General features: G+C 38.6%; 1 protein-coding gene across 6 annotated transcripts in view; it reads right to left on the bottom strand.

Annotated features, from left to right (window-relative positions):
• The window catches only part of LOC105197582 (cysteine-rich secretory protein 1), a 60,653-nt gene extending 49,576 nt beyond the window's left edge, over positions 1 to 11,077 (bottom strand). The window contains exons 1-2 of one of the 6 annotated variants that reach the window (XM_011164034.3): positions 5,325 to 5,418; positions 3,498 to 4,205 (exon numbers count right to left, since the gene is read on the bottom strand). The gene's annotated coding sequence lies outside the window, so the exon portion shown is untranslated. Of the gene's footprint in view, positions 1 to 3,497; positions 4,206 to 4,710; positions 5,419 to 10,915 lie in introns of those variants that run through there. The other 5 variants (XM_011164031.3, XM_011164032.3, XM_011164033.3 and 2 more) reach the window with 5 other exon arrangements.
• Positions 11,078 to 12,151: the final 1,074 nt, after the last annotated feature.

Genomic DNA, 12,151 nt, shown 5'->3' with positions numbered 1-12,151 from the left:
AGAGTTTTTGTAGAACAAATGTTATACGTACAATACGTTAAAACGTCTCATCATCTTTCTGCAGTAATGACATATATATATATATATAATTTAGATATAGATGAATGTTTTTGAACAATAATAAATGATACCTAAATAATTGAAAATTATTCGTAATGTCAAATTATGATTCAAAAGTACCTTATTTAATAACATTACTCGTGCATCTCGTATCGTAAACACACGATAATAAAGCGGATTATATCTAATTACGAATACTAATTTTTAGAGTGCTTCTCGATTCCTTAGAATTGCAATGTAAAATTCAATTAATTTTTTTTTATAACAATGTGGAGTAATTACAATGCGTACGTGCGTTCCTCTCGTGTTTAGATCTTTCATGTATACGGTGGATTTATATACGTGAAACGCGCTACAAAAATTGCTGGAAAGCGCATTGCACGTAATGCAAAATAAATATTACTTTATAGCAGGTTACCCGGCTAGTTTTACCGAATAAATAAACGTAATAATTCACGTGAAATTCTCTACCTATGCAAAAACCGCCAACGCGCGAATACGTTTATGACAACGAAATAACAATCGGGATAATGGTGCTTACGCGAATGTAATTGAAAATTTTACATGAGTTCGCAAAATTCTTTGTTATACATTGACGTCGTTTCCTAGCAACGAATGCTTAGCAAACATTAATTTATCATGTTTCGGCGATGCAGCCAACCGTATTTTCATAAATTAATCACTTTACCGAAAGAGATAGCTGGTTTATTAAAATTACAGATGCTTAATTAGATAGCGTAGTAATTTTTATGTAATTATACATAATAAATTAATGAATTCGAGTCGTTTAGTGTTTAGTAACAAAAAATTTTGAAATTTGAAAGACATCTCTATGTAGGTAAACTGGTTTATGTTAATATTATTAACCTATTCTTCAAATATTGGGTATTAATATTGGATAATAAAATTGTTTCAAGGCAACATCGCAAACAAAATATTAAAATTAATTTTATATATACGTGTATGTATGTAATGTGTCGCAGTAAATTGTAAAATTATTGTCACAACTCACTTGAAAATAATTCGCGAATAACGTTTGCATAATTAAATTTCCTATTTACAATCAGAAAAAGAAAATTACACGCTTTATAATCAAGAGGTGCTTTTGTGTGACATGTAGTCGCACGTAATGGATTTATTAATTCCAACTCTCGATCTTTATGCAAACGGAGTATGCAAACAGGGGGGAGGGACAGATAAACGCGGCTACTAAACCAGAAATATTTCCCTCTATTCTAACGCGTATAGGTAAACAAATTGCATTCTGCCCCGTTTAAACTTTTCCACCACGACGATATCGCATTTTCCTGAGAACAACGGGCAAATAAAACACCAGCTGCTGAATCGGTAGTTTTTATGCCGTATTGCGGGATGAAAATGTTCCTGCTTTTCCGAGTCGCGCGGTATTTTGAGGATTTCAAAAGCTTTCCGGAGATTCTTGAAAATATTATTCCTCGGAGCTTCCCCCAGTGAAAGATGAAAGCCGTGAATATATGAAAAAATATTTAAAAACATTTCGGAAATATATTTGTAATACTGAAATGAGCAAAAATTTTTTTATTACGATCAACGTTTCCATTCGGTACGATGGAAAAAGTGAATATGTGCGATAGAGGTAACAAGAATTATATGAGAATTATTTATTTAATCCTCTCTTTTTCACTGAGACGGAAATATCTTTTAAAATAATATATCATTATAATTATATATAATTTTATACCATCAAATTTTTATGAGTATAATTAGAGTTTTAAAAAGCTGTTTTTTTTTTAACAATTAAATTCAATGATACAGCTATGAAAGAATAACCAAAAATGAAAATATATTCAAGCTGTTAACGTCATCCGTGCTAAATATTATTAATATTTCATTATTTTATATTATTATATTTTACATTTATTATTTTTAATAAAATGTAAAATGTATCTCTTTCTCTCTCTCTCTTTCTCTTTCTCTGCCAAATGTTAAAGCCGGTTTAAGCTTGCGCGGTGAATAATCGCAGATGAGAAATTGCACGAAAGGCAAAGTTTCTCGGACTGCACGCTTCATTGACTAGGGACAGACCATAGACTGTCCGAAACTGTTACGACCGATAAGAGACGCACAATGCAACGGTAAATTACGCGCGAAAGCGCCCACCGTAGAAACTTTGCCGCAACGACTCCAACTTATCTCTGTGCCTTCCACGCTCGTAAACGTAAATGCGAATGTAAAGAATCGGCGAGGTCGAGCCGCGAGATATGCGACGGCAGATGCGCGTTAATGTCGCAGCTAACCCGAAGAAGAAGTAACGCCGCAATTCTTTCTAGCACACTCGGGCAAAGCCAACAAAACCAAGAGAAGGAAGATTCTCATAACCGATTATGGGAATACAATATGTACAAATTTAATTATGAAAGTGATGTCAATTGAATTTCTGCCACTGGTATTTCGTAATTTTGACATTGTTGAATATTATGTTCTTTTTTTCTTAAAAAAAAAACTCAAACTTGAATTTGTGCCCAATTGATACTGAAATATACGGGAAAATACAGCTACAAAGTATTAGATAAAGTGGGAATAGTAATTAATTTTATTTCCTTTCTTTCTTATAAAAATAAAGGTCTTCAAAACTTTACATCGTTGTTAAAATTTTTGTGTTATATTTTTAACATATCCAAGAGTTAATTTAACATAACGTAATTACGTTACTTGAACATTTTGTATTAAATTGATATTTGACATTTCTTACGATTAAAATGACACAATTTATGAGCGAATAAAAAAAATAAAAACATAAAAATAGTGTAGTTTTAAATCCTAAAGTCCAAGAAATGCATAAAATGTACGTGTTAACATTGTAAATGTTAATTTTACTGAAAAAAAATATGTTTCCACATTTCATTTCTAAATATTTCATTTTTGTGTCGAAGTATTACATTTTTTGTGTTAATTTTTTACATAATATTTATGTTACTTTCCAGCATATTTATCTTGTGTTAAATTAATATAAAAATTTTAATGAACCGTTCGGTACATGCGATATATATTGAATTCAACACAAATTCTTCAACTGTGAATGTAATATAACAACACGTTCACAATTATAAAAGATGAAGATTAATAGAAAAATGCACAGGTCGCTATTCTTTGTTATTTTTCGTCGCGCTCTTTGTTATTTTTCCATTTTAGTCGTCTCGAATTTCCATCGAAAGACGGTCGGTTTCTAATTATGAAAATCGGGTTACGCGGCGTTGTCATGTACTCTCAATTACAATCAACGGAGACATTTCGCGAGGGCGGTTTATTAATTCGCAAGCTCGACGGAAACGATGATGTTGAATGTGTTTGTCGAGTATCTTACGCGATTAGAGAGCTACTTATGTACAAGTGAATGGAAAATGTGTATAAACAGCTATCGCCATGTCGTTGAAGAATATTTACGCAGCTCGACTCACCTCGCGGCGGCGGAAAGCGTGTAACTCGCAGCTCGAATCCAAGAGGAATGGGGGAGCGTGAAGAGTCGCGCTGATTAATTAGCGCTAATTATACGGCAGCTCTAAGATAATTAGCGATGCTTAACCCCGTTGACTCGTCCGATCTCATCGCAAACGTTCCGTCGCGCATAAAATGAACCGCACATACGAGACACAGGCACATAAGCACTGAAGATCAAATCCCTTGTCCGCAGTTAATTTAACAGCCGATGGCAGCGGCAAATTCACGAGATTCGCCTATCTCTCAATTTTATATCATAGTTTATTGTTTATTATTTATACGCGCGGGTATCACTCGTACGCGTTGATTAACGCCGCGTTGAACAACGATGTTATTTGCCGTTGTTATTTCGCTTCTAGAGTTGTTTGACTATACTGTTGCCGTTGTCGCTGTTGATATTTTGTATCAAATGAAGCACCAGGAAACGAGTCGCAACATAGTTCCTCCCATCGATATTTTTATTTTTGCGACGAAAAGTAAATCACGTTTGAACCCCACCGTTTGCCTCGCACTCACGAGATTGTCTTCGCGGAAGCACATTCGAAGTGAAGTTATGTGATCGCTGAACTTCCCGCACTCTCAGTATTGTCAATATAGGTCAGTCGTTGTCTCTCGACCTTTTCGAATCCTAAGTTGCGGTCGTTATCCCCTTACAATTCTTAGAATCTCTAAAAATTTGAAAAGTTCGAAAATAAAACTGATAAGATAATTATCGAAAGAATTTTTACAAAATCCAATCGTGTGCACCTCGCATCAGTTAATTAGAATATTTAAATAATTAATGAGAAAGTAAACCCAATAATAAATTGTGTAACAATTGGAAAGATTGAACAATTAACGCGAAAATAAATTTGATTAGCGGGGTGTAATGAATGAATGGACCAATCGATGGTGGGAAATAAATGTGCTCGCGGGTGCGGGCATAATTCAAATGTCTAAGGAGACAAATCCGATCTCATCCGTGTTCGTTTAAGCATCTCTAAATTTCGCACTGTTAACTCGAACAATGATAAAACAGGAGAGCGGAGAGAAAATTTAAATTAAGAGAACTAAACGAACGAAAAACGAACGGCTAAACGGCGCGAGCCGCCCCGCTGCGCGCATTGACAATCTCGAATAATTAACGCGCGGAAAATCGTATTTAATTAACACGGAAATTAACACGGAAACAACCTGGGCGACTCTTCGAGCGCCGTCGCGCGTAAGAAGATAACCCGTCTTTTTCAAGGGACGCTCGAAATTCCGCGGAGACCAGCAGCACGGGCACGATCGTCACACGATTCTGTCGCAGCGCGCATATTCGATTCTCAGTGAGCGAGTCGCGTTTTGAACGACGCTCCACGTTTCTCGAGATCGGTATCGCCGAAGGTGAAACTCCTCGCGCTCTTGTCTCTATCGAGCGTCGTCCCGTTCATGTCCCGTTCTTCGAGGGATCGTCGAGGGGCATGTTTCGATCGACTCTCCCTCGATCGTCGCCGAGTCGTAAACACGCACCGTCGCGATCACCGCGATCACATCGTTCACCGGCCGATCAAATGGGCGATCTATCAATCGTTCACTATTCACACGAGCTCCCGACGACTCGGTGCTCTTCAGGGATCCTGATCGAAAAGACGGAAGACGGAGGAGACGACGTGTCGGTCGGTCGTCTCGGAGTAGTCGCGTGGATCGATCGCGAGCTAGGCGAGGGAAGAAGGAATCGGACTTTATGACAGCGGCGCGACGACAGGTGAGCCGAGTGCCATGCTCGATGAGGAACGAGCGGATGGTTCTTGCGCAAACCGTACGACGATACTGCGGCCGACGGCGCGCTACTACCGCGTTGGGAACCTGTCCCAGAGTGTTCCGTACCGCGGCGCGCGGCTCTCTGCGTGCTAACTGGCGCAAGCTCTTCCGAAGCCGGGGACGGGACGGGACGGGACGGGACGTGTGTCTGGAGCGGCGGCGGAACCACCGCGAGCGCGCGGTGGCGGAAACTCGCGCAGAGAGGAAGCTCGATTATTCGGAAAGGGGCACGCGGATCGCGCGCGCGCCGCGCGCGCCGCGCCGCGCCGCGCCGTGATACACGGGGGATAAAGCGATGACCGAAAATTCGTGCGCTGATTCCGCGATATTGCTGCAGCTGGTTCAGCGTGCCGGATATTAGCCAGCTTCTCCCGCGAGTAATGCACAGCGATGCGTTTGCTGCATAAATTATTAATGACGAACGCGATATCTTCAAACGATCCCTACAGTTTGCGCCTCTACCGGTTATTTCGAGTAATTTTTTATGTGGAACGCCAGTGATTCTCTTCTACATCGAGCGTACAGTTTTCTAAATTTAATCCGCCAGTTTTTGATAATACAGCTTCTTTTTATAAACATTTGTTTATAAAATTTTCTTATCCAAATTCATTATCGCTCGTTATTTTCGGAATAGAAATACTTGGAAATTTATGAAACGGTAATAAATAAAGCCGGAAACAGAATATCTGTTTTTTTTTCTTTTTTTTTATTTAAAGAGAGAAGAGTTTTATAAATTATTACATGAAGCGGAAATAATATATGGTACGAATTGACGAAGATACTTTGCATATATCGATCAATAATTAACCAAAAAATAAATAACCAGAAAAAATATTCTTGCATCTGAAATTTGTTAACAGATCGAGATACAATATTGACATTGTGCGATATTTAAGTCAGTATTAAAATATTGAAAATTTATTGCAGACCGTCGTTGATGAATAAAAAATAATATTAATAACTAATTTATAAAAATATGAAAAATGAATAAGACGTCTGTTCGTTCCCTGATAAAATAGTGCAATGTTTTTACATTTTATCTCTGTCGAAGACTTCAACTACGAAATCGAATCGGAAAAGCATCTACTGTTTTATGATGGATGAAAATATAAAGGTGACATCAGCGACTTCGTTCATTTTAAGTTATTTTATCCACCTTGAACGCACAAAATATAATGATCGTATATAGATTTTTTTTTATTAAAGCAGTAACTATAAGTGATAATGATACAAAGGCTTTGAAAGATAAGAATTAATTCTAGTTAATTCAATGTCGCGGGCTAATTCAAAAGGTTAAAGCGCTAAATTGTGAAACGCGATAGATAAATTTGAAATCTACTCCATAATCCGTGCCAATTCACAATTTTAGGACGCCGTGCAACGCGAATACGTCAGCAGAGCGCCGCAGCGCTTTAATAATAGGACGTGTCTACGGTGGCAGTCTTGTTCGTAATAACTTTAGATCGCAATTTACTATTTTTATAGTCCAGTCCGGGTGTAGTTTTATAGCCCGTGAAAATGAGAGGATATCGATATGTGCGACGTGGAAATATCGATATCATCCCGTGACTGCGATTAATGCCCTTGTCAAACTTTATTTACGCGAGTGACAGGTCGCGCACAGCCGAAAGGAAAATGTTTATGATGCGCGAATGCATTAAGCGCGAAACGCCAATCCCGTGATATGCGTCCGCATAAACCCGCATTTGTCCCGAATCGATCGATAGCCCAGTGTCTCTCGGTCGTGTAGAGAAAACGCCAATGGGGAGAGCGTTCTTTCACTCTCGAGCAAATCAAACAGATAAGTTTGTTTATCCGGGTGGCAAGGGGCGAGGGGGGGAAAGGAGGGGAAACGAGAAGTTTCCTTAAGCACACGGTGCAATTTATACTTACCTACTTGCAAAGTGACCTGTGGGACCTTAAGAACAGTGGCATTCTGCGACGGTAGTATCTCTCGGTAAATTCGAGCGCGTTTTGTTGCCGAAAGTCCGAAACGAGGTTTCCCCGCGCTGTTTGTAATTTCTTCGAACAATACACATATCCGTTCCCGAAGTAAGAGACGCGTTAATTTTTGGCGTAAAAATATCTGTGCCGACGGTAAGCGAAAGTACGAGAACGCGAAGAACGAATGCATAAATAAATAAATAGAGAATCTGGAAGGTTCAACGTAGCGAAAAGCTAAATTTGTTCTCTGTGACAAAGGGAGAGCTGTAGTGCCGGAGTTTCCTCTTCATCTTGGTTAATAAAGGCAACATTTCCGGAACGCGTGTCAGAAAAAGGGCTAATCAAGTATTCTCTCTTTCTCCCTTAGTCTCTGTGTCTTTCTCTTTCTCTCTCCCTCTCTCTCTTTTTGCAAAACGCGCTCGTGCATATGCATCACCCGGCGTGCGCCGTGCGCATCTTTATTCCCGTATACAATGTGCACGGTGTACGCGCGTGATACATTTTTTTTAGGGCACCGCGAGAGCGAAAAAGAAAGAGAGAAAGGAGGCTTAATAAAGAAATCTCAGTTCCGCGAGAGCTTGCGCACCGGGATACCGGAAGCGAGGTAGCAACCTAATTATAACAAAAACTTCCAGCCGCTCATTACCGGCTAAATACGTTTTCTCGTGCGCATGTTGGAGCGACGCATGTTGGAACGTACGTAGGTCCGGAAAGTCGCACACAGGATTTACAGGTATAATATTGTCGGTGCGGAAACGTGGCTGCGCGTCGCGCAGTCACCAGAAGGAGAGAGCAAGATATTTTAAATATTCTCTAGATTTGAAAATATGAAAAAATGTGCGGAACGTTATTTGGATGGTCACTAAAACACTTTTTTCGCTGTCGTAAATGTGATAAAAATGATTTTATGTTTCAAAGATTCTCTCTCTTCATTATAAATTTTCCGAGTTCAAAAGTTCAAAGGTTAGACTTTTCCATGATAATATTATGACATTATATAATCCACAATATCAGCTGGATGTTACGGCAAATCACAAAGAATGGAGAGATACGTGATTTTATTCAAGAAAAACATTAATAATCTTAACAATATTGAAAAAAATTATCTTTGACAGAAGAAATTTATACTTATTATACTCCTTTATCGAATGCACACAGTACGTTCTACATACTTTTTGTTATTTTTGAATTAAAAGAGATGAAAATGTAGGTATTTACGTATTCTGCTTTTGATGATTCTGCGTTGCGCATTTTTATTTTGCAACAATAATTTACGTTTCCAACATTTCCTTATATTAAAATATTTTGATCATTAATTAATGTATCAATAAGATACATTAATTAATTGCGGTTTACTTGAAATTTACAAATAAGTTACTATGTATTAAAAATAACGATTGCAGCAGCAACAAACAGGACTGTGACGAAAGTTTGAAGCGAGGAGAAAAATATAAGCGAAAGAGGAGACAGAATTTTTTCTAAAAAGAAATCGACTCTAAGGAAATCTTCATTAGAAAATGTACTGTTAAAAGGAAAGGCAATTATCTCGGAGCATCTAGTATAATTATTTCGCTATTTAACTATTTCTGCGCAGTTTCCAGAATAACAACATAGACGTGAAGATAAATAAAATCTGAAATTTATATCTAAATACATGTAAATTCTATTTCAATCTAAATTCGTCCTACACGTTACGCACGAATTACACATTTCGATTGTTCGGCTGTCGCACGAGGACGAAAATTCCGAAAATCGTGTCGACGAAATCATTCTCGTGAAAAATACGAAGTTTCGCAATCGAGCAACTTGTTACAAAATAATTGGAGCATCGAATTTACTAAAAATTGTCCCGTGCCGCTTACTGTTGCGCGTAAGGAGAACATATATATATTTTTGTTAACTCGGTTATTTCCACCTCAGTGGCAGGAAGCATCGGAAAAATATGCGCCGCGCGAGTATTCAACGTAATAGTTATTATTCGCGTGTACTCAGTGGAAGTCACAATAATCAAATTGCAATTAAGTTGCAGATTAAAAATCTCTAATGATCATCTTGAATTCGCATAACGGGTTTTCTGCAAATATCCACTTATTATTGGATGGATACAATATTAAGATCTCGTTGCACGAGCATCGTTTCTCCATGGTAATCAGCATATATAAATCATGCGCGCATTAATGCACATAATTAATAAGATTTGTTCACATTTTTCCGTATGTAAATATTGCGGTTGAGCGATGCACGGTGGATATTCTCAGGCATTCGCAATACTGCGGTTCGTGTAAACGATTCTGAGACGTTACAAAGTTGCAAATCAGTTTTTCTATGAAGATAAGCTAATTTTATCGTAATAAAATTGAAGAAGAAGAATCGCACGTGCCGCTGCTCGCAAGAAATTTGTGAGCTGCGAAAGGTTAATCAAATGCCGGCGGTGATCGGTCTAATTAGGATCGCCACGAGCGAGCACTCGCGTTTTCGCCGGGACAGTTCGCCTCATCGGAGTTTTGTTGGGAACTGTATCAAACGGTTTTGCCAATCCTCGCCGCACGCTCTTCGCCCATGATTTTACCTGGCGAAACGCTCGGGTAGCATGTTACATGAACATGTTTCGTATACTACTGTTATACGCTTACACACAGGAAGTTTTTGCATAGCATACGGTGCCCTCGCACCCTTACGTGTCCTTGTCGCGCGCCGAACCTCGTTAAAACCGTTCCCGGGCTCTCGTATGGCGCTGGTTCACCCATTCACTGCCTCATTCCCCGTTATAACCGGAATCGACAATACGTTTCCCAATTTTTTTATCAACCCTTTTTTTGTCAATTTCGTTGGAAAGATTTGTTGCGCGTAGGAGGACGCTATTAATCTCCGTAGGTAGAAGAAATATTCGTTGCGTTACAATTAATCGGTATTTTTCTATTTGCTCTCGCCTACGCACACATCGGCTACGGCATATTATACGTATTTGCGGAAATTAATTTTCATTAGTTGTGGTTGTTAATTCATTCATTTATATACATGTTATTAATTTATTCATTTAGATGCGCGTTGATACACGTTTGTTTACCACTTTGTTTATTTAAATCCTTAGTTCGTATTCACGTTTGTTGCAACGTTTGCTCGTTACATTTATCAGTTCTGTGTTTTAAACGTTGCCTCAAATTTTAAACCTTGACATAAAATACAGACGTGGAATTTTACATTTGAATAAAGATCCATCATCGGAGAAATCATAATCTAAATTTTCTCTCGCCCGAGGATTAAAGAGCGTTGCAGAGACGTCGCAGAATAATATTTCCGAATTAAATATCTCGCCGTTTCAATATCGCTCCATTATAATATAAACTGCGTATAACTGGACGACCCGTCGAGAAAGTACGAATCACTCGCGGAATAATATTGTCGGATCGAGAACTCGCTGTTTGCAGTGCGCTCCATTAAAATACAAGTCGGGTATAATAAACAGTTGCGAGGGGAAAAATAGGTAAATCATAAATATCGCGAAATAATAATCTTATTATGTTTACGCATGTACGCGCGCGCGCGCGCGCGCGCCTGTTGACGGACTCATCAATTCCATATTGTCCTATTTCAATAACGTGGCATTAGGGGCACGGCGCAGTGCCGTTGGCAAAACTAAGAAACTCACCCTTTAAGCGTCGCTCTACCACCACTACCACCGCCGCCACAGCCGCTTCGATACTGCGAACCCAGATGCGACAAGCTGGTGCAACGTTTTTGCGCTACGCGAACTGCACGTTTGCGCTCGGCACCGCAACAATAAAAAGCCGCGGTGTACTGCGATCGATTCGCAACCGGCTTGTCTTTTATAGTCTTTGGGAGCGCCGTGGAGCCCTCCTATTGATGAAGAGTAATCAGTCTCGAAGGCTCGCGGTAATAATGTCTTCGTTAAAAGCCCGTTTGAGTCATCTCGGCTTGGTAGGAAAATGAAAATGCGCGGGGAGCGACAAGCCGCGGCTTGATTGAACGCAAACAATTCCGCATGACGATACACGCAACGATCGTTGCAGATTGTCGCGCGATCGCCGCGGCACGAGTGCGCCGAGCGAGTGATTAAATATGATTAAATATTATTATGCAACGCGAAGTTGTGTGGTAGCTTGAACTTACACACTGGAAATAATAAATCGTCTTACATTTTTGCTTCTTGTTTTTCTTTGCATACGTAAAATATTATAATAAATAATTGCGCAGATTGTTTTACTGTTCCGTTTTTATTTTCCGTCATTTTACCGTTCTTTGACGGTAATTGTGTAGTAAAAATCAAGATCAGTCTTTTCTAAAAATTTTTCGAAGAGATGGTTAATGACAAGGACGATTTATCTACACAAAGATGAAAAGTACATAATCGTAAAATGTGCTGCACGCGGAAGGAATGATTCTGCCGAAGGACAAATCTAAAAATAATTCCATTAAACTATTGAACAAATTATATTGGACATTTAAGCCAGTCGCTCGAACGTCAAAACTTTTTTCAATAGTATTATCGTAATTGGTTTATTTACAGCAAAATGAAAAGTACATAATCGTAAAATATACAAGCGGAAAGAATTTATATTTTATTGCATATTTAAGCCAGTTGCTAGAATGTCAAAACTTTTCGCAACAGTATTATCATAGTTGAGCGTCCTAACATAATCATTTTGATAGTGCAACATAAAATTACTTTTTAATATGTATTTAATTAAATTTTTAGTTCTTTTTTGACACAGTAAAATTGTTCTCGCGCAGATAAACTCGTTATAGAAAAGTGAATTGCTTTTTATCCGTATCACGTGCACAGACACCTCAGAATAACAGAATCCTTAAGTTTAAAATATCGATATTACATTTCATGTGTATCAATTAGTCGATAAATTGCCGC

This window comes from Solenopsis invicta, chromosome 1, assembly GCF_016802725.1.
Source record: "Solenopsis invicta isolate M01_SB chromosome 1, UNIL_Sinv_3.0, whole genome shotgun sequence".
Classification (NCBI taxonomy): Eukaryota; Metazoa; Arthropoda; class Insecta; order Hymenoptera; family Formicidae; genus Solenopsis; species Solenopsis invicta.
The sequence above is the reverse complement of the archived record's forward strand: the minus strand, read 5'-3'. Positions and strand labels throughout refer to the sequence as shown.